The 21,659-nt window shown below is 48.0% G+C and overlaps 1 long non-coding RNA gene across 1 annotated transcript in view; it reads right to left on the bottom strand.

Annotated features, from left to right (window-relative positions):
- Positions 1-2,956: 2,956 nt before the first annotated feature.
- The window catches only part of LOC144247408 (uncharacterized), a 53,607-nt gene continuing 34,904 nt past the window's right edge, over positions 2,957-21,659 (bottom strand). The window contains exon 3 of the long non-coding RNA XR_013341112.2: positions 2,957-9,644. This is a non-coding gene — a long non-coding RNA (uncharacterized LOC144247408). The remainder of the gene's footprint in view (positions 9,645-21,659) is intronic.

Genomic DNA, 21,659 nt, shown 5'->3' with positions numbered 1-21,659 from the left:
GTGTGGGGCTCTGCCCTCAGTGGGATGTGACAAACATTAAATACCAGAAACTCCCTGGGCTGCATTTACAAGAACGTGCCAATATCTGTCACCTACGTTGGACAGTGTGTCCCCAGCCTGAACCAACAGAAAAATGCCAACACCACAGTGAGACATGGAGGGCATGAAGAAGGAGAAAAAGGACAAGGCACACCCAATTTCCTCCATCTTGTCCCCTTTGGACCCCTCATCTAGAATCCTAAAATTTTACTTTTGTACCCATGCCACACTTAATTATTACTCATTTAAACACTCAGAGGCAGCCAGGTAAAGCCAGGATATCTTTCCCAAATCAATTCTCCTTCAGTTCACTTTGTCTCCTTCTGTCAGGAGCAATGAATACATCCTGTGCTGGGAGCTTTCCAGAGGCATTTCCAGGGCTCAGGGGAAGGAGGGCTCTGCCCTACCCCTCTGTACACTGATTTTCCACTCACCATCACTGGGTGGGTTTGCACAGTTCCAGGGGATGCTTCTTGCTGGGAAAGGAGAGCTCAGGGCAGCTCCTTCCCAGAGAGCTGGATGACATTGATGATTTATTTTGCTCTCTCTCTGAGGTAATTATGTACCTAGACAGTCTTAAAATGTGTATTTCTTTTCTCCAGCAGACCAGAACAGCTTCTTTGGTTCCAGTCTAGCAAATAAATATGTATTTACACACTTTATTTAGATGGGTATTACTTTCCCACAAGACTGGCATAACTCTCCTGCACTGGTGTTTTATGGAAACCTGTATTTGTACATTAGTTTGGAAGATTTATGACGAGTTAGATGGACCACAGCAGCCTTGGCCATGGCTGCAGCTCGAGGAGACACATGGGGGGCGAGGGTGGAGGTGGAACACGTGGATTCCTTGGGATGTGCATCCAGAGGAGGAGGAGGAGAAGGAGGAGGAGGAGGAGATGTCCTTGCTGTGCTTTCAGCTGTTCTCAAAATGTATTTTAAAAAAAAAAAAAATTCAGCATTAAAATGTCAGGCCAGCTCTAAAGCTGAGGTGGAACTTCAGGGAGAGGCCACCAAATGTGTCAGCAGCGTGTCAGGTTTGGCATTTCAGTGTTCTGGCTCGGTGGGATCACCCTCATCCCTGCATCCTCCCCCTGCATCCCCCTGGCCAGGCTGCTCAGCCCTGTCCATCCCTGGCTCCAGGAGGGTTTCAGCCCTGGAGGTGCCACTTTCAGCCCCCTCTGTCCCTGGGGGGGCTGGTGGCAAAGGGGGATCAGTGAGCAGAGCTCCTGATTCCTGCTGCTTTCTCCTGGAAAGGAGGCAGGGAAACCAGCCCAGCCCCGAGCTGCAGCAGGCAGGATGGAGAGGAGGGAGCTTCCCTGGCCCCCAGAGCTCTGGGAGGAGGGAAAATGGGAAAAAAACCCATGAAAATCACATTTCCCTGCAGTTTCACACGCAGCAACAGTGTGGCTGGATTAACCCCGGCAAGCAGCAGTTTATAATATATTAATTCTTGTAGCGTTTCCTAAAGCTGCTTAACTCAGCACCTCCATGCATTTAACACTCATTAGGAGGTAATAGCAATTAATCTGGAAAATCAGCAGCAGCTCAGGCCGGGGCAGGGCTGGGGGTGCCAATTCCAGCCCTGGCCCTGCCTCCCTCACCCCGAACATTCCCTGTGTGCCTGACACCAGGCAGTGCCTGCTCCTGCTGCCTTTAAGGGAACTATCTAATCTCCTTTAAATTAAGCATATGATTGGGTTTTGGCTAGATTGGGTCCTTAGGCCTTAATCTCTTTATGCCCCACTTTCTCAATCTGCAAAATAGTAATTATCTCCTTCACGCGGGCTAAATTAATTTCCTATATTTCACTGATGCCCATTTTGGCAATGTGCAGGTTGCCATTCTCGCAGAGATTGCAATTTGCATGCTGCTCAGCAAATTCTGGATTATTTATCCATACACACATCACATACACAAATCCAAGCCTCGGGAAAAAAACAAAACAAAACAAAACAAAAAACAAACCCTAAATGCCACAATGGCCCAGACAGAATGTAAGCAATAACAGCAAGGATAACAAAAATGCAATTCAGGGATTCAAAGGATTTAGTGAATGGAGAATAGGCTGAGTCGCATTAAAAAAAAAAAGGCAAGAAACTCAGCTGATTTAAGAAGTAATGAAAAGAATAATGAATATCAAACAGAATGGAAGAGCTTAATTAAGAATTAACTTTTTTTTTTTTTCAAGTACAGCTTGGGAGAGCTGATGGTGGTCAGTGCAGAAGGCAAGGGAAGAAACTGAGATGTGTTTTTTTAATCCCTTCATTAATGTCAGAGGCAGAAGAAAAAGAAATTTGTGGGGGGAAAAAAAGATGTAATGGTCAAATCTCTGCTTTGCAAGACCTGCAGGGGCTTGGGGAGAAGCTGATAAATGTTACAGGGGGGAAACCTGGAAAGGAGAAAGGAAAATTCCTAAAACTACCCCTAGGATTCCCCTTTAAATTTCAGAATAATGCAGGGAGCAGTAGCAGGGTAGGACCAGGAGGAGATTTTGCTGCTGCAGCAAAGCAGAGATTCCATCAGGGATGAGGCAGAAATGTTGGGCAGATGAAATCTGGTTTGGCTGTGTCTCTTTAGCACGTCTCAGGTGCTGATAAGGTTTGAAAGGCTCGGAACTCAGTAATGTTCATGAAGATAAAATCAAAGACTGATGGAATTTGTGGTATTGATAATACTGAGATTGTAGAAAGCCTCTGTCTGTCAGCCCCGCTGCCAAAGCAGAAGCCATAATTGGTCTGTGCTGGTTTCCAGGTTGTTTATTCTGTTTATCTCTCACATGTTCTGCTGCCCTGCCCAGCTCTGTCCTGCAGGGCAGCGTGTGGGGCTCTGCCCTCAGTGGGATGTGACAAACATTCAATACCAGAAACTCCCTGGGCTGCATTTACAATAACGTGCCAAGATCTGTCACCTACGTTGGACAGTGTGTCCCCAGCCTGAACCAACAGAAAAATGCCAACACCACAGTGAGACATGGAGGGCATGAAGAAGGAGAAAAAGGACAAGGCACACCCAATTTCCTCCATCTTGTCCCCTTTGGACCCCTCATCTAGAATCCTAAAATTTTACTTTTGCACCCGTGCCACACTTAATTATTACTGATATCAAACACTCAGAGCTGGTAATTGATCCTGTAAGATTGAAAACTCTTTTCCATGGCCAGAGATCACAGCCAGTGTCTCTGGGGGCTCTGTCCAGGGGGGTTCCTGACCCCTGCCAGGGTCCCAGGGCAGCCAGAGGGAAGCTCTGGATTCCCAAAAAAGTCCCTTTGTTTTCCAGAAGGACTCACTCCATGCAAAGGTAAATAAAGACCCAAACCTTTCTGGTAAATCCTCCTGGGAAGCCACGGGGTGCTGACATGGCAATTTTCATTTTCTCCTGCCCCAGTGTGAGGAGAAAAAGGGAAAGGAGGCAACAAGTGCTGGAGCAGCACCCGCCTGGCTGAGCCGAATTCCCACGCACCGACTCTGCTCAGCTCCCTGGGGAATGAAGGCATGGAAGGAAAGGAGGGAAAAGAGAAAAAGCCAGGTAATTGAAAGGAGTAATTCAATTTGGGAACAATTATTCTGCTAATGATTTGTGCCTTCATTAATGACTGATTGAACAAACGGTTGGGTTGTTTTGTTCTTTCTCATTGGGAATTGAGGCGCTGCTGGGGGGGTTATGGGGTATCGGAGTTTAATAATAATAAGATGGTTATAAAAATAATAATGCAATTAGAGTAATAAAGTTTAGAGTTAGGACAATTACAAGACAATAAAAAGGAAAGAATCAGGGATGTCTGGATACTCTGGGACACTAAGGCATGAAAAGCATCCCTTGTGAACAAAGAAATCACCCTTAAAACAACAGCCTGTTGCATATTCATATATCCTTCATGGTTATGCATAATTCTATTTAAAACAAGAATTCTGTTGTGTGTCGACTCTTTCCTTTAATCCCCATGGATGTCTGAGCAAGGCCTGAAGAAATGAGTTTCTTCTGATAAGAAAATAAATAAAATGTATTTAAAAGGATAAATTCCTTTTCTTTGGAAGATTTAGGTGTTCCTTGAAGCGAGTATCTCATTCCTAAAAAAAAGCTTACATACATAGTTTCTATTTTAACATTATGTTGGAACCTAAAACTACATTTAACATCCTACTTAAGAGAATTAATACAGCACAACTTTCTAACATTACTCATCTAATATTCATTGTAATATCTGCGAAATCCAATCAAAAAATATGCATTTTTCACACAAGCTGAGGCTGCAGGGGCAGAATGGGGGGACAAAGCAGTCCCTGCATCCTGAGGATTTTATTTTCAGGGTTTCAACTCAGCCTGGAGGGTGCTGTGGTCAGGCTGGGGAGGTGCAGGGGGGTGGAGCTGCAGCAGAACCTTGAGGATGGGGTTTTGGATCACCTGCAGGGATGAAGGTCAGAGCTGCTGTCACTCAGGGCTCTGCTCCCCCCAGCAAAGTGAAGAATTTTTAACCCAAACTTTTATTTTTTCAGGTTAAGCTCTTCTTTGTTTGAAAACAAGAGAGCCTGGGTTCATTTATTGATAACAGAATCACAGAAAGGGTAAGGTTGGAACAGCAGTGGGGTCATCTGGTCCAACATCGCTGCTCCAACACCAACAATTAACATTAAATGATTAAATAGATGATCCTGCTGCTGCTGCATCCCAGCTCCGTGCAGGTGATGTGCAAACATATTTAAGGGTTTTGTTGTTGTTGTTGTTGTCTATTTGTAGCAGCAATATCAATTTGCAAAGATGAGCTCAATTAACATAGCTCATTACTTTTGCACGTGGAGCTGAGGGAACCAATGCTCTGTGTCACCTCTTGGAGGGCTCATCCAGGGGAATTGCTGGGCCCTGTGTTCATGTCTGCCTGCTGGGGTGATTGAACAGCAAAGAGCTTTTCTTTCCTCCTGCAAAATGGGAAAATTCCCTTTTGCTGAGCAGAAAAAGAGCTTGTGTGGGAGCAGAATAAAAATGTCTTTGGCAAACATATTTTTTTTTTTTTTTTTGCCATAGACACAGGCTGGGGAACATCACTGCAGTCTGCACCCTCATGGCAAACACCACCTGCTTTTTTAGGGGAAGAAATACAGGATTTTTATTACTGCTGAGGAAAATTTGAAGCCATTTTGAAGGTTTTTAACCCAAACTTTTATTTTTTCAGGTTAAGCCCTTTGCATTTGAAAATGAGGGAGCCTGGGTTCATTTATTGATAACAGAATCACAGAAAGGGTGAGGTTGGAACAGCAGTGGGGTCATCTGGTCCAACATCACTGCTCCAACACCAACAATTAAAATTAAATGATTAAATAGATGAAAGAGGAGGGAGATGAAGGCTGGTTTGGAATCAGGAGCAGAGTTTCCTCCTCTGAGCCTTCCTGTGCATCCCTGGGACCTCACAGGATCTCTGTCTACTGTCTGTTGTCCCCAAAGGTTTTTGGGGTGTGGGATGTCACTGTCACCCTGGAAGGATGAAGGAGGAGCCAGTGAACATCTCACCGTCCTCTGAGCTTTGCTACTCATTTTATATCTGCTCCAAAAATATTTCTGTGGGCATTTTTTGGGTTTTTTTGTCTTCTGGTACACAAATGGAAAGGAAAGAAATTGTGAGTGCATGTGCCAGCGGGGAGGGCACAGCCCCCCATGCCCAGGGGCTTTGCCCTCTCTCTGATTATCCTTTATTTGCTTTTTGGCCCTCAGCTGGTGCTGGCACCTGAGGAGGTGCCCTCCTGGCTCTTGCTTGGAGAAAAGGGCTTTTTTTGACAAATTTCAGTGGCAGCAGGAGCAGCTCACCGTGCCAGAAGGATGCTGGGCACCAGCAGATTTAGCCTGAGCACCTGGGGCGAGCAGGAAGGGGAGGGCATTGGAGCTCTGCCCTTCTCTGCCAGCCCAGACGAGGTGGGAGAGCTGGGAAGGGCTCGGGCACCTGCCCGGGCACTGCCCCTGCTGCAGGTCTGGGAGAGGGCTCGGATTCGTGCAGGGAGCAGGCACAGAGCTCCTGTGGCTCCCTGCCAGCTCCTCAGCCCTGCTGGCTCCCAGAGAAACCCAAAAATTCAGAGATCTTCTCCAGCTCCTCAGCCCTGCTGGCTCCCAGAGAAACCCCAAAATTCAGAGATCTTCTCCTGCTCCTCAGCCCTGCTGGCTCCCAGAGAAACCCCAAAATTCAGAAATCTTCTCCTGCTCCTCAGCCCTGCTGGCTCCCAGAGAAACCCAAAAATTCAGAGATCTTCTCCTGCTCCTCAGCCCTGCTGGCTCCCAGAGAAACCCCAAAATTCAGAGATCTTCTCCTGCTCCTCAGCCCTGCTGGCTCCCAGAAAAACCCAAAAATTCAGAGATCTCCTCCTGCCCCTCAGCCGAGCTGGAGCAGGGGCACAGTTTGGTGCTGCAGTGCCCGTCCCTGCCCTGGCCCTGCTGCAAACACCACGGGCTGGCCTGGAGGTGGGAATTTCAGTGGAATATCTCCCCTCCCTCTGCTCCTGCTCTCAGCAGAGCCTTGGAAGTGTTCCTGCATTCTGTGTAATTATGAGCTGGCTGCCTGGGGAAGCAGCCCTTGCTGGACTCCTCATTTTCCTAAGCAGGAAAGGAGGAGAGGCAGCAATTATCCAAGCCAACATCATGCTCAGGGTTATTTATTTTTGTGGCCAGGCTGGAGCAGGGGCTGTGTGGGATGCTGCAGTGCTGGGCACCACCAAGTGTCCCCTGAGCAGCCGTGTTTGGTGGCCCTGCCACCATCCAGCTTTTGTTGTGGGAAGCCATGCCAGTGATTTGTGTCTTTCGGGGATGAACTTTCAGGTTTTGATGCACCAGCCGAATGAAAAGATTATTTTTCCTCTCCACAAACAAATCTCTTCCCCTTGCTGCCAGCACAGACATCTGCAAAGAGCTCCTGCCATGGAGAGACCCCCCTGCCTGGTGTCCCACTGTCCCCTCCCTGCTCTGATCTGCATATTTTGTGTTTTCTTTGCATTCTGCTCCTCAGATTCCCTGCTGGGCTGTGCCAGCAGTGCCAGGGGGGTTTGTTTCCTGAAATGCTTCTGACCTCTGTTGTCTCAGCCCTCCCCAGGTGCTGCTTTTGTGGTCACAGAGGGAATCCTGCAGGAATTCTGTCAAACAGGAGAGGTGGAGGCTCAGTTCAGGGCTCTGGAGTGGTGCTGGGCAGCTCGGTGGGGTTTTCCATCCATGCCTGGAGCTTTTCCATCAGGGAACAGCAGGAATGTGGGGAGGGCTGGGTTTGATGGGCAACTGAGCACCCAGGGCCTGGAAAAGAGCAAACCCAGGGATGGCTGTGGGATTTCCATCCTCGGAAAGTGCAATTCCAGCGGTGTGAATTCCTCCCTGACCATCAGAACTGCTTTTTTCTGCTCTTTGGAGTCCCCATCCCAGCACCCACCCACCCAACCCAAGAGCAGCTCTAGGAGAGCCCCAGGGCTGCTCCACACCTGACAGCTTTTGGGGCTTTTTAAACCACTCTGGAATTGCAAAATGGGCTTTGTTGTGCCCCGCTGGTCCCCTGTGGGGCTGTTTTGAACGGCCCCTGTTTTGGTGGCCCTGTGCCAGTGTCCCTGTCCTTTCTGGGGGTGGGTCCCCACGGGGCTGGGCTGCATTTTGGGGTCCCCAGGCTCTGTTTGATGGGGACAAGAACATTTCCCTCAAGTTGGCTGCTCCTCTGTGGCCACACCAAGGAGCAGAACCTTGGCTTAGCTGCAAACTTCACATTTCTGTCAAAGGAGACGGTTCTGACCAGTGGGAAACGCATCTTTATTTCACTCCAAGTTTTTCAGCTCCTCCTCAAGCCCTCAGAAAATCCCATAATTACTTATTCTCCCTTCTCAGAATCTCTTTTCTCTTCCCAGAGAAGAAAACCAAGAGAAACCCTCACAACTGGGTGAGGACCCATCACTTTTTGAGGGAGCATTGGGTTGGTTCAGAGCAGGATTTCCCAGCCAGAGCCTCGTGCCCTCCCGCTGCCTCTCCTTCCCTCCCTGGGCAGATGGAAGGCAGCAGCTTTTTAATTATTAAAATTAGTGCATCCTTGAAATCACATAGCCTGCTTTTGGCTCTGCAAATCACTGCTTTCGTGAGAGAGGAGCAGTAATAAAATTAACCAACAGAGAGGAATAAACAAGTGGCACAGATGTAAATATTATATAATCTGCATTTCCTAAAATATCCCTGGCTTGGCATCAGGAGTGGGATTCAGCAGAGAACCAAAGCAAGGATGCTGATGGAAAACAAACAATAATAGGAGGCAAATAGTAATTAATCATTCTTGGGGATTAATGTTTGCATGCAAAGCTCCTGCCAAACCCTCGAGGTGTTTTATGTCCCCCTGGACCTCCCTTGATGCTGCTCAGGTGATGGTGGGAGGAGTGGGGAAACTGAGGCACCAGTTCTGGGCTTTTGGTGAAGGTGTTATCTCCAAAGTGAGCCCCTCCAGCTTTGTGTTCCAGGCTGGAGCAGATTTTTAGGTGCTTCAAAGCGACCTGAGGCATTTTAAACCAGCAGAGTGGGGCCCAGCTCTGTCTGCTCCTGGGGAGCCCCTTTGCCACACAGCTCCTGGAAAATATCCCACCCTGCTTTCCCTTTTTGTGTTGCACCTTAGGTATCTGAAGGTTTCCTTGGAAAAGCTGGAATTGCACCTGGCTGTGATGCTCTACCCTTGGAAAAACTGGAGTTGCACATGGTTGTGATGATCTCCACTTAAAAAAACCTGAAATTACACCTGCCTGTGATGCTCTCCCCTTGGAAAAACTGGAATTGCACATGGCTGTGATGCTTTTCCTTGGAAAAACTGGAATTGCACCTGGCTGTGTTTCTCTCCCCTTGGAAAAACTGGAGTTGCACATGGTTGTGATGCTCTCCACTTAAAAAAAACTGGAATTACACCTGGCTGTGATACTCTCCCCTTGGAAAAACTGGAATTCCTCCTGGCTGTGATGTTTTAATGGACAAATTAGTGCCAGGTCAGCTGCCCTGTCTGTGTCAGGTGGTGACAGCAGAGCACCAGCCCAGCCTGGAGGGGCTGCTCCAGCCCTGGCACTGCTGTGCCCGTTTATCAGCACGTTTCTTGCATTTATCAGCACATTTATTGCATTTATCAGCGCATTTATTGTATTTATCAGCACATTTCTTGCAGTTATCAGCACATTTCTTGCAGTTATCCAGTGGCTGCTGCTCCCTGGGGTTGTTTCTGGCCTGGGGAAGGGGCAGTGCTGGGTGTTGGCAGGAGATGGCAGAGGCCAGCACATCCCTCTGCCTGCCCTGGCTGTCCCCAGACCCTGCCAGGGGGCTCAGGGACCTTGGGATGAAGTCAAAAACAGCTGTGGCTTCCATTTTAGCCCATGGAAAAAGCTGCCAACTCTGTATGAGGAATTACAAGCCACAAGGGTTTGAGTAGTGTGGTAGCTGAGTTAACACAGGGTGAAAAAGTAGAATTTTGGGGGTTTTAGAATGGGGTTCTGGGGACAAGATGGACGGATTTGTGTCCTGACCTTTTTCTCCTTCTCTTGTCCTCCATGTCTTGGTGTGATGGTGACACTTTTTATTGGTTTAAGGTAGAGATCCGCAGTCTAACATAGGTGGTGGGTATTGGCACAAATCTGTAAACATAACACATAATTTTGAGTATATCATGTGGGAGCCACACAAGACTTGGGGCAGACTGCCATGGATTCTGTACTAGCTGGACCTTGGCAGGTCAGACAGCAAATGTTATAGATAAGGAAAAATAAACAACCTTGAAAGCTCAACTTCATGCATTCCAGACCTTTTCAGCTGCTGGGCTAGGGGAAAAAGGGACTTTTATGATTTTGGGGTCATTCCAAGCACAGCAGACCCCGCCAGTGAGTCACAGGCTGCTGCTGTCACTCGGTACCTGCAGGGAGGGATGAGTAACCCACGCCTGACACAGCACAGCCCGGTGTAAATATTGCCTTGGGGTTTGTGCCTCCCCAAGCCCCCAGAACATTCATTTCCTTTCACTTTGGAAACACTGCCAGCCTGCTGTTCCCTGCCAGAGCAGCTGGGGCAGGTGCTGACGGGGAGATGCTGCACTTCCCCCAGCTCCTCTCACCCTGTCCCTGCTGGAAAAATTGGGATTACACTTGGCTGTAATGCTCCCCCCTACCTTGGAAGAATTGGGATTACACTTGGCTGTAATGCTCCCCCCTACCTTGGAAGAATTGGGATTACACCTGTGATGCTCTCCCCTTGGAAAAACTGGAATTGCACCTGGCTGTGATGCTCCACCTTGGAAAAGCTGGAATTCCATCTGGCTGTGATGCTCCCCTTTATAAAAGGTGGGATTCCAGCTGGCTGTGTGGTATCCCCTTATAAAAGCTGGAATTCCACTTGTGATGCTGTCCCTTCTGGAAAAACTGGAATTGCACCTGGCTGTGATGTTCTTCCCGCTTATAAAAGCTGGAATTGCGCCTGGCTGTGATGTTACGCCTTGGAAAAGCTGGAATTGAACCTGAATGTGATTCTCCCCTTGGAAAAGCTGGAATTGCACCTGGCTGTGATGCTACCCCTCAGAAGAGCTGGAATTGCACCTGGCTGTGATGCTACCCCTCAGAAGAGCTGGAATTGCACCTGGCTGTGATGGTACCCCTCGGCAAAGCTGGAATTGTGCCTGGCTGTGATGTTGCGCCTCAGAAAAGCTGGAATTTCACCTGGCTGTGATTCTCCCCTCAGAAAAGCTGGAATTTCACCTGGCTGTGATGTTACCCCTCAGAAAAGCTGGAATTGTGCCTGGCTGTGATGTTGCCCCTCAGAAAAACTGGAATTGAACCTGGCTGTGATGGTACCCCTCAGCAAAGCTGGAATTGTGCCTGGCTGTGATGTTGCGCCTCAGAAAAGCTGGAATTTCACCTGGCTGTGATTCTCCCCTCAGAAAAGCTGGAATTTCACCTGGCTGCGATGCTCAGCGGCTCCCAGCCCCAGGCAGTGCCGGCCCCGCTGCCTGCGGGCAGGACAAGGATCAATATCCCGGGAGAGCAGCCCCGGCCCTCCTGCGTGAGAGGGATTCACAACAGCTCGGATCAAAACCCCTCCTTTAATCCAGGAGACAGCGCTCGATGGGAATTAACTGAGCTTTGGGCGATCGCTCCCCAGGAAGGGGCTGCAGGGGGATGAACTCATCCCTGCTCTGCGGCGGAATCAAACGCTCCCAGCTGCCTCCAGCCCCTTGGATATTTGGCTTTTTTTTGCTTTTCCATCAGCCTGCAGACAGCTCCTGCTCCCAGGGAGTTGATGCTCCATCAGCACCGGGGACGTGGGGCAGGGAGGTGTCAGCGTTCAGGAACACACAGAATCACAGGATATCATTATCTGCAGGTGCTTTTATTGAGAGCTCTGGGAATCAGGGGTGCAGACCCAAATCTGATTCTGACATGGCTTTCGAGCTGAATGTATTTTATATTCTATCCTTACATAAATTACATATTAAACTTATATTGTTCTATTGTATACATTGACATGAGTTTCTCGTGATCTTTCTTAGGCCCCTGACCACAGTTTCTCATGATTATTCTTATCATTAAACAGTAATTATATTTAATTACTAAACAATCATCACATCTAACAATTATATCATTTATCGTGTACTAGCCACACAGGTGCAGTTCTAGCAAGTACAGGTTCTTCATGTGCTTAGGGTGTTTCTTTTTCCAGGGCCTACTAAGCTTATTTTTCCTTTTAACCCTAAATCCCCATGATTTTAAAACCCTTTTACTATCAGAGGGAGGTAGGAAAAGGTGATGTAGCACTGGGATGTGACTCCAGTCCTTTCCCAGAGCTCTTTTTGCCTCACTCACATCATTTGCAAGGATGCCAGGCTCCTGGTGGTGCCCAGGAGTGGCTCACACAGGTGATTCAATAAGAGTTGGCAATTTTCTCACCCACAGCCTCCGAGCAGCTCTCTATTTTTGATGATGAGTAGTAATTCCAACGTTTCTGCTCAAAAAAAGCCCCGGCACGCACACAAACCCTCCCACCCTTCCACACTTTGTATTTTCCTAATGGAAAGGTTTTACTTTAGCAGGAAATAACCCTTCATTTGTGGAAGAAAATATTGGATTACTTGAAGAAAAAAAAATCCCTGCTGAGCCACAGTGATGGGTGGTTTTGTGAAATGCTCTCAGGTTTTTGGGGATCATTTTGATGTAAAATATAAAATTCAGATGGCATCAGTGGGTTGGGAAGCTGTGGGAAGCAGATCCCATTGGCATCAGGGAATATCAGCCGGGATTTCCTGCAGAGGTGACACTCACCGGTGTGGGACACCGGGAATGCTGAGGGGCAGAGCTCCCACACTCCGAGCATCCCTCCCACCCCATGGGCAATACCCGACCCAGTGGGAAGGATTGAGCTGTGATTCCAACCCCGTGTGAGGGTCGAGATGTGATTCCAACCCCGTGTGGGGACTGAGCTGTGATTCCAACCCCGTGTGAGGACTGAGATGTGATTCCAACCCCGTGTGAGGGTCGAGATGTGATTCCAACCCTGTGTGAGGGTTGAGATGTGATTCCAACCCGGTGTGAGGATTGAGATGTGATTCCAACCCCGTGTGAGGACTGAGATGTGATTCCAACCCCGTGTGAGGACTGAGATGTGATTCCAACCCCGTGTGGGGACTGAGCTGTGATTCCAACCCCGTGTGAGGGTCGAGATGTGATTCCAACCCCGTGTGAGGGTTGAGATGTGATTCCAACCCCGTGTGAGGACTGAGATGTGATTCCAACCCCGTGTGAGACAATCTCTGCACATAAAACAGGTGAAGGGCCGTGTTCCCCCCAGGCACCCCGAGCATCAGAGCGAGGGCAAATCAAAAGAATAAAGTGCATGATTACAGAGAGCAGAAAATCCTTTGCAAAATTGTTCCAATTGCCTTTGAAACTGCTGCCAGAGATGCTACTTCCTTTTGTGTTATTACTTATTTGAAGGGGGGGAAGAAAAAAAAAACCAATAAAATCTGTATTCTCCCCAAAGTAGGTTGCCGCTGTACTTTTAGTAAATGCCTGCCATCTCATCAGCACCATATTAAACCAACATTTGGAATTCAAACCGACGATGCTCGTGGATAAATGGAGCAGTAATGGCAGGAATTAGCAAGCAGGGCACAGCATTGAGGCAGCGATGATTTACGAGACTCAGGCAGGAACAATCAAAGGCATCAGATCACTTCTTTGCTGCCCTGCGTGCACCTATTTGCATTTTATCCCTGACAGCTGGATTTTAAAGGGAACTTCTCGCCCGACTGGCGAGGAGATGCTGCTCCTTTTTTTTTGCTTCTCAGCTGAAGAAAATCGTTAGGAACTGGGTGAGGGACTGGAATTTCTCCCTGCAGCTGGTGGGATGCTGTGCCTGGGATTTTTCCCCAGCAGCAGCAGTGCCAGGGATGGGTTTGGGGGGCTCCTCTCTAGGGGAAAGCGCTGGAGATGCCCCCAGGCTCTCAAGGTGGAGCTGCTGGAAAAAATAAAATAAAAAAAAAAGGCTCTTCCTGAATCCCAGGGGATTCCTCCGAGTTATCCTGGGCTTGTTTCTGGGGCAGCACACGGAGCTGGGAAAGGAGAAAAGCAGAAATGTGCCGGACTTAAACTGCCCTAAAATGCTGCTGGCCCTGGGTGTAAAGCAGGTGAAAATCATCGGGGTTTTATGGCCGGGAGCTGCTGTGTGTAAATCCTGCTCAATGGACTTTGTGGGAAGATCCTAAACAGCGCCCTGTGACCCCGGTGGCCTCGGTGAGAAGAAATCTCCTGCCACCCCTGCTGAAAAAGCGCTCTGGGATGGGGGAGATGCTCGGGAGGGGAAGGATGGGAACACAGGGGGCAAAAGCAGAGCCCCAGGGGCTGCAGGATGCTCCCTGCCAGGGGAGGGACAAGGAAAGGACAAGGAAATTAATGTGGTTTGTGATCCGCAGGAGATGGGAACAGCAGCAGGCACAGGGAAGCTGCTGGAAAATTCCCTCCTGGCTCTCACACGTGGGAGAAGGAGCCAGGAGGGACCTTGAGCACCAAAGCACAGCTTGAGGTGGGTTCTGGGGGAAATTCCCTGGAGGAACAAGGATGGAGGGGCTGCAACGGCAGCCTTGGTGTCTAATAATGAGAAATTTATTTTGGAGGCCCCTGCAAAGTCAGAGCATGACAATATCAATCTCAGCTGGTGGCTTTCTGATCCAAATCTCTGAGTGAAAATATATTGCAGATCCTTGTCCCAGTGTGGAAACAAATGGAACTGGGAGAAAACAGGGTGAGGAAAACATGGGGGATGGATGGACCTGATGGGGTCCGTGCTGCTCCCATGGGGTCACGGAGTGCTTTGGGGTGGAAGGGGCTTAAAACTCATTAAAATTCATCCCATCCCATGGGCAGGGACACCTTCCCCTGTCCCAGGTGCTCAAACCCCATCCAGCCTGGCCTTGGGCACTGCCAGGGATCCAGGGGCACCTCTGGGCACCTGTGCCAGGACCTGCCCACCTGTGTGTCCCAGATCAAAAGCGCAAATATCTTGGGATGTGCCTCTGAGGAACAGAGAAACTCAAACAGAGCCCAAAAATAGCAATATTTGGATAAGCTGGGTGACAGCCAGATTGTCCTGTGCTCATTTTCCTGTCTACATTATTCAGGGCCTTTTTTTGAAGCTGCAGGGAGCTAATTCAGGGGATGAGAGGCACCTTCCCAGGAGTTTTCCATGAGTTTTCCAGGAGCTTTGGCCTGGAGCCTCCTCTGCATGGCCCAGGCTGGCTCCAGCCTCCACTTGCTCATTGCCAGCCCCTCTGGATTCAAGGAGAGTCATTTTCTGTCTGGGCCACATGAGAAGTGCTCCCCAAATATTGCACCAGGGCTCTGAGGGAGCGCAGGAAACTCCTGGAAAACTCAGCCTGGAATGTTCAGGGCCAGGCTGGGCAGGGCTGGGAGCAGCCTGGGGCAGTGGGAGGTGTCCCTGCACTGACCCTCAGTGTCCCTTTGTGAAAAATGCATTTTATATGGCTCTACACAGGTAGTTACTATATGCATGATGTTATATTGATTAGTTGTGCTTTTGTAGTTAATGAAGACTTTAGTAGTTAAAAAAAAAAAAAGAGAGACTCTATGTGAGGGGGAAGTTTTTTTCTTTTTAAGGATAAAATACTTCGAGGAACACCTATATCTTCCAAAGGAAAAAAAATTTATAGCTTCTTATCAGAAGGAACTAATTTCTGTAAGCCTTGCTCAGACTGGAAGATGCCAGGGAATTAAAGGAAACAGTTGACATACAACAAACAAAATTTCTTGTTTAGAATAGAATGTATACATAGCCATAAGAGGTGTATAAATATGCAACAAGTGTATTGGTTTAAAGTAATTCCTTTATTCACAAAACATGCTTTTCAGGACTTAATGTCCGAGAGCATCCTCACGTCCATAATTTTTTACCTTGTATTATCTTGTAAATATCCTAACACTAAACTTAATTACTCTAATTGCATTACTATTTTTATAACCATGTTATTATTATTAAGCTTTTAAAAATTTTCTTAAAAACCAAGTGATGGGCGTTTTTCACACCTTCCAACCCAAAGCAGCCTGGAATTTGTGACTCTCCATCGTGGATGGGCTCTGCAGTCCTTGTGCCAGGCGTGCCCACCTCCCAGGGAAGGATTTCCCCCCACAATCCAATTTAACTCTGCATTAGGGTGACCCAGAACTGCAAGGCTGGAGGGTCACAGGGCACTGCCCAGGCTGCCACATCCCTGACCCTGCAAGGTCTTATTTGGGTTTTTTTTTTGGTTTCTCCCCTTTTCTGACACAAAGCATTGACAACACAGGGGAGCCTGGTTCATCTGGGAGGGAAGCAGCAGAAAAATTTGTACTGTGCTGTTTCTCTGGGTGTTTTAATACAATTTAAAATCGATTTTTATTGCTGCTCAAGTGCCAAAGTCTCAGGTAAGTGCAGAGCTGGCTGGGTTTGCTGTTCCTGGGTTTCCCATTCCCAGGTGAGGGAATGGTTGTGCCAGGAGCATTCTGTGGCTCCCCCAGCACTAAAACTGGTCCCACACCTCAATTTGGGTGAAAGAAAACCAGAGTTTGGCCCCAGGAGGCTTTTCCCAGAAAACAGAAGGAAACACAGAGCAGGCAGCTCCATCAAAACCCCAAATGTTTCATCAGTTCTTGCTTAACTCAGCAAACCTTCCTCAGATAGAAAGTTTGCAATTATTACCTGGATCAAGACAGCTTAATTAAGCAATTAGGATGTGAAGCTAAGAGCCCTTGCAGAGCTGCAGTGCTTTAATTTCGGGCTGCTCGTGCGTGCAGGAGAGTGATGGCTTGGGGAAAAACAACATTTCTTTTCCTTTCCCTTCCCTCCAAACACCACCACCATCCAATTAATGAGCTGGGGCACATCCACAGGCGCTGGTGGGAATTTTGCCTGCAGGAAAGGAATTTTGGATGCAGTAAATCACGGAGTGAAGCCCCGTCACCAGCCTTGCTCCAGCTGGAGCCGATGGCTCCGTGGAGAGCCCTCGGAAGGCAGGATGGCTCCTGAGAGTCCCTCCCGTGGCTTCCACACGAGTAAACAAAGCTGGGAGGTGGCTCCAGGGAGGGATGAGCTGGACAAGCTACAAAATCTCTGGGATCAGAGGTGCAGCTTTGCAGTGATTCTCACTCAGCTCCAAACAGGCTCAGGATGGGGGGTCAGGAGGCACAGAACCTTTCCCATTTCACAGGAGGCTTTTGCCTTCCTTCACAAACTCCTGGCTTTTCAAACCAAGACAGAGGGGCTTGGCAGCTCCTGGTGCTGGGCAGAGCCCGGGGCTGAGCTCAGCAGTGGAACAGGGGAAGGACAGAGCTGAGGGATTTCTGACTTGGGCCATGAAATCTTTATGGGAAGCGAGGAGAAGCCCTGGAGGTTTGAGATTGTACAATTCTGGTTCCAGGCTGTTGGGGCTGGAAATGAAATTTCTATTCTGCAGCTCCAGAGGTGCCAGAGCAGGGTGGCACCAGCAAAATCCCACCAGGAACACTGGGAGGGGACAGCAGGGCCCTGCTTGGATCACTTGGGAGCAAACACCAAAGAAATGATGGGTTTGGAGCCCACAAGGAAAAATATTATTATATTATTAATATATTATTATAAAATTATTGTGCAAACTCTGAGAAATTCTGCACTGTTTCCATTTAACAGCACGAAGTCTCCAACACATCCATGAAATGTGGAGGCTCCAGGTGGGCCCTTGCCCAATCCTGGGGGTGTTTTCAGCCTGGAGGGGTTTTGAGGTTGTCTTTTGGGGTCTGATCCAATGGGAATCCTACTAAAGACAATTTCAAGCAAAATAGATGAGGAGGAGGATGGGAAAGGAAGTGCGTTTCCATCCCAGAGTGCTGATTTAAACTGCTCCCTTTGGGGCTGTCCCTTTAAGGAAGCCTAAAATCATAATTAAAGCCAGCAAGCACAAACCACAGCTTTTCCTTAATAACTGTAGGTAATTAAAATTTGTCAGTGGGGGAGGATTAGCACAGGTTTTACACAGGATTTCAATTTAAACTTCTTCTGATCCCTCAAAGTTTTTGCCTGTCAATTTTTCCAGCAAACTTTAATCTGACAAACTCTAATAGAGCTGCAAATGAGACCCAGGGAGGTCTGGCTCAGGTGAGATGTGCTGGATTTGGGGGCCTGATGGAACAGCCTGGGCTGGCTGGGCTGAGGATGCAGCCAAAAACGCAGAAATGTGAGAAAATCATCCTGACTGGAATGAAAGCAGTGAAGATGGAGCTGAATTAGTGTGGGAATGCAGGGCTTCCCTCTGGCTGTCCTGGGACCCTGGCAGGGTCAGGAACCCCCCTGGACAGAGCCCCCAGAGACACTGGCTGTGATCTCTGGCCATGGAAAGAGTTTTCAATCTTACAGCATGAATTACCAGCTCTGAGTGTTTGATATCAGTAATAATTAAGTGTGGCATGGGTGCAAAAGTAAAATTTTAGGAGTCTAGATGAGGGGTCCAAAGGGGACAAGATGGAGGAAATTGGGTGTGCCTTGTCCTTTTTCTCCTTCTTCATGCCCTCCATGTCTCACTGTGGTGTTGGCATTTTTCTGTTGGTTCAGGCTGGGGACACACTGTCCAACGTAGGTGACAGATATTGGCACGTTCTTGTAAATGCAGCCCAGGGAGTTTCTGGTATTTAATGTTTGTCACATCCCACTGAGGGCAGAGCCCCACACGCTGCCCTGCAGGACAGAGCTGGGCAGGGCAGCAGAACATGTGAGAGATAAACAGAATAAACAACCTGGAAACCAGCACAGACCAACTATGGCTTCTGCTTTGGCAGCGGGGCTGACAGACAGAGACTTTTACAATCTGGGAATCATCAATACCTCAGATTCTGACAAATCAGCTGAGGTTTCCAGCCAGACAAGGCTCCATCACCTGCCCATCTTCAAATCATGCTCAGTGCCTGCTCCAGACCTGAAGCAGGGTTGTGGAAGAGAGGGAAACAGCTGGACCATCAGAAATCTGATGGATTTGGACAGAAGGAAGGTGTTAAGCAGAAAAAAAAATCCCTTTTAAGTAGAAAAGTCAGGATTTGATTTCCATCTCACTTGGGGAAAACCACAGACCTTGTGCAGGGAAATTTGAGATAAAACATCCAGGTACTCACTGGAGACACAACAGCACAAACATTTATTTATCACTGAACATTCCAGCTGGAAATAAAACACTGGCTGTAATTTGTCCTGCTGAAAACACAGCAGTGGGTTTTGGGTTTTTTTTTTTTGTTTTATTTTTTATTCCCTGCTCCCCACTCTTTCCACCCAGCCACAAAAGTGGGTGGAAGGCAAAATTGCTGAGCCAAAAAATGTAATGGATGTACAGAAGGAGAGGAAAGCAACGCCTGGGATTCCAATTTACTGCAGAGCCCGTGGGTGGGGGTTGTGATTGCCCACAAGGAAATTGCCAGGGATGCAGATATTTTGCAGAGCTCCTTATTTACCTTCTCCTTTACTTTGCAAGTAAATAAGAGATTCAATAAGAGTTGGCAATTTTCTCACCCACAGCCTCTGAGCAGCTCTCTATTTTTGATGATGAGTAGTAATTCCAACGTTTCTCCTCAAAAAAAGCCCCGGCACGTACACAAACCCTCCCACCCTTCCACACTTTATATTTTCCTAATGGAAAGGTTTTACTTTAGCAAGAAATAACCCTTCATTTGTGGAAGAAAACATTTGATTACTTGAAGAAAAAAAAAAAATCCCTCCTGAGCCACAGTGATGGGTGGTTTTGTGTTGCTGAAATGCCCTCAGGTTTTTTTGGGGTCTTTTTGATGTAAAATATAAAATTCAGATGGCATCAGTGGGTTGGGAAGCTGTGGGAAGCAGATCCCATTGGCATCAGGGAATATCAGATGGGATTTCCTGCAGAGGAGCCTCAGGGTGACGATTTGGGGTGAGGGAAGGTGGGGAGATGGGCGAGAAGGGAACCCAGCCCTGGGGACTGTCCCCAGGAGAGGGGCTGGGAAGTGCAGCTGGCATTTCCATGGGATCAAAACCATTTGGAAAACCCAATTCCCAGCAGGTCTGGGAGCTGGACACCGCCATGGTGTATCAACAACGGGTGTGGATGGTGCTGGGCATCCCATTCCTGACAGGAGGATTTGTCCTCAGCAGCAGCAACACCTTTGGAAGAGACCTCCAGGGAAATGATGGAAATTCCAGTGGCGCCATGGGGGAGAGGTGGGAGGGAAGGGCTGGGAGCTGGGATTGATATTCCCAGCTGTCTTGGTTTGAAAAGACAGGAGTCTGTGAAGGAAGGCAAAAGCCTCCTGTGAAATGGAAAATGCAAACCCCCTCCCTCTGAATTACCACAATTTTAAAAAAGGCTCTCAGGCAAAGATATGGGAATGGGAATAACAGTTCTTTACTAGGAGAAAAACTAAATTAAAAAAATAATAATAAAAATGTAATTAGTACAAACGAAACTAGTGATGGAGTAAGAAACCTGACGCCCTGAGGAGTCAGGGTGTTGGGAACAGTCCAGTGAAATGGTGGCTGCTCCTCCTGGAGGGGCAGATGGAATGCTGCTGGAGCAGGGATCTGGAGAAGGGTGGAGTTTTCTCTGGAGTCTGGGGATGGAGGAATTGGGCCTGGTCTCCCTCTGGGGATCCAGCAGAGAAGAAGCTGCTCCTCTGGGAATCCAGCAAAGGGGCTGTCCTGATGTCCCAAAAATTGCTGATTTTCTGCAGGTAGGAGTGCTTGGCTCCTCCCTCTGGGCGGAGCATCACCCCATGGGCTGATGGAACTTTCCCAGCCATGCAGGGAGTCATTCCATGGTCCATTAACAGAAGATATCTCCTGGAGGGAGACATTGTTCTTGGGAGAGATAAGACAACTGCCCCACCTCCAGCAGATGGCAAATAGAATCCATGCTCATCTTCCAAGCCAGGACACCAACAAAACCTTGCTTTAAGCAGCACCTGCTAAAGCCAGCCTGGGCTCCAGGCTTCCAGCAGCAAAATTTCTGCCTTTGTAGGCAGCTGCTGAGGACTGCAGAGCCCATCCATGATGGAGAGTCACAAATTCCAGGCTGCTTTGGGTTGGAAGGTGTGAAAAACGCCCATCACTTGGTTTTTAAGAAAATTTTAAAAGCTTAATAATAATAACATGGTTATAAAAATAGTAATGCAATTAGAGTAATGAAGTTTAGTGTTGGGATAATTACAAGATAATACAAGGTAAAGAATGACGGACGTGAGGATGCTCTCGGACATTAAGTCCTGAAAAGCATGTTTTGTGAATAAAGAATTACCCTTAAACCAATACACTTGTTGCATATTTATACACCTCTTATGGCTATGTATACATTCTATTCTAAACAAGAAATTTTGTTTGTTGTATGTCAACTGTTTCCTTTAATCCCCTGGCATCTTCCAGTCTGAGCAAGGCTTGAAGAAATTAGTTCCTTCTGATAAGAAGCTATCAATTTTTTTCCTTTGGAAGATTTAGGTGCTCTTCAAAGTATTTTATCCTTAAAAAGAAAAAAAAAAAACTTCCCCCCCCCCACACACATAGAGAGTCTCTATTTTTTTTTTTTTTTAACTACTAAAGTCTTCATTTTAACTACAAAAGCACAACTAATCAATATAACATCGTGCATATAGTAACTACCTGCATAGAGCCATATAAAATGCATTTTTCACAAAGGGACACTGAGGGTCAGTGCAGGGACACCTCCCACTGCCCCAGGCTGCTCCCAGCCCTGCCCAGCCTGGCCCTGAACATTCCAGGCTGAGTTTTCCAGGAGTTTCCTGCGCTCCCTCAGAGCCCTGGTGCAATATTTGGGGAGTACTTCTCATGTGGCCCAGACAGAAAATGACTCTCCTTGAATCCAGAGGGGCTGGCAATGAGCAAGTGGAGGCTGGAGCCAGCCTGGGCCATGCAGAGGAGGCTCCAGGCCAAAGCTCCTGGAAAACTCATGGAAAACTCCTGGGAAGGTGCCTCTCATCCCCTGAATTAGCTCCCTGCAGCTTCAAAAAAAGGCCCTGAATAATGTAGACAGGAAGATGAGCACAGGACAATCTGGCTGTCACCCAGCTTATCCAAATATTGCTATTTTTGGGCTCTGTTTGAGTTTCTCTGCTCCT

Source organism: Lonchura striata, chromosome 17, assembly GCF_050655825.1.
Source record: "Lonchura striata isolate lonStrDom1 chromosome 17, ASM5065582v1, whole genome shotgun sequence".
Taxonomy (NCBI): domain Eukaryota; kingdom Metazoa; phylum Chordata; class Aves; order Passeriformes; family Estrildidae; genus Lonchura; species Lonchura striata.
This window is presented reverse-complemented; position numbering and strand designations above follow the sequence as displayed.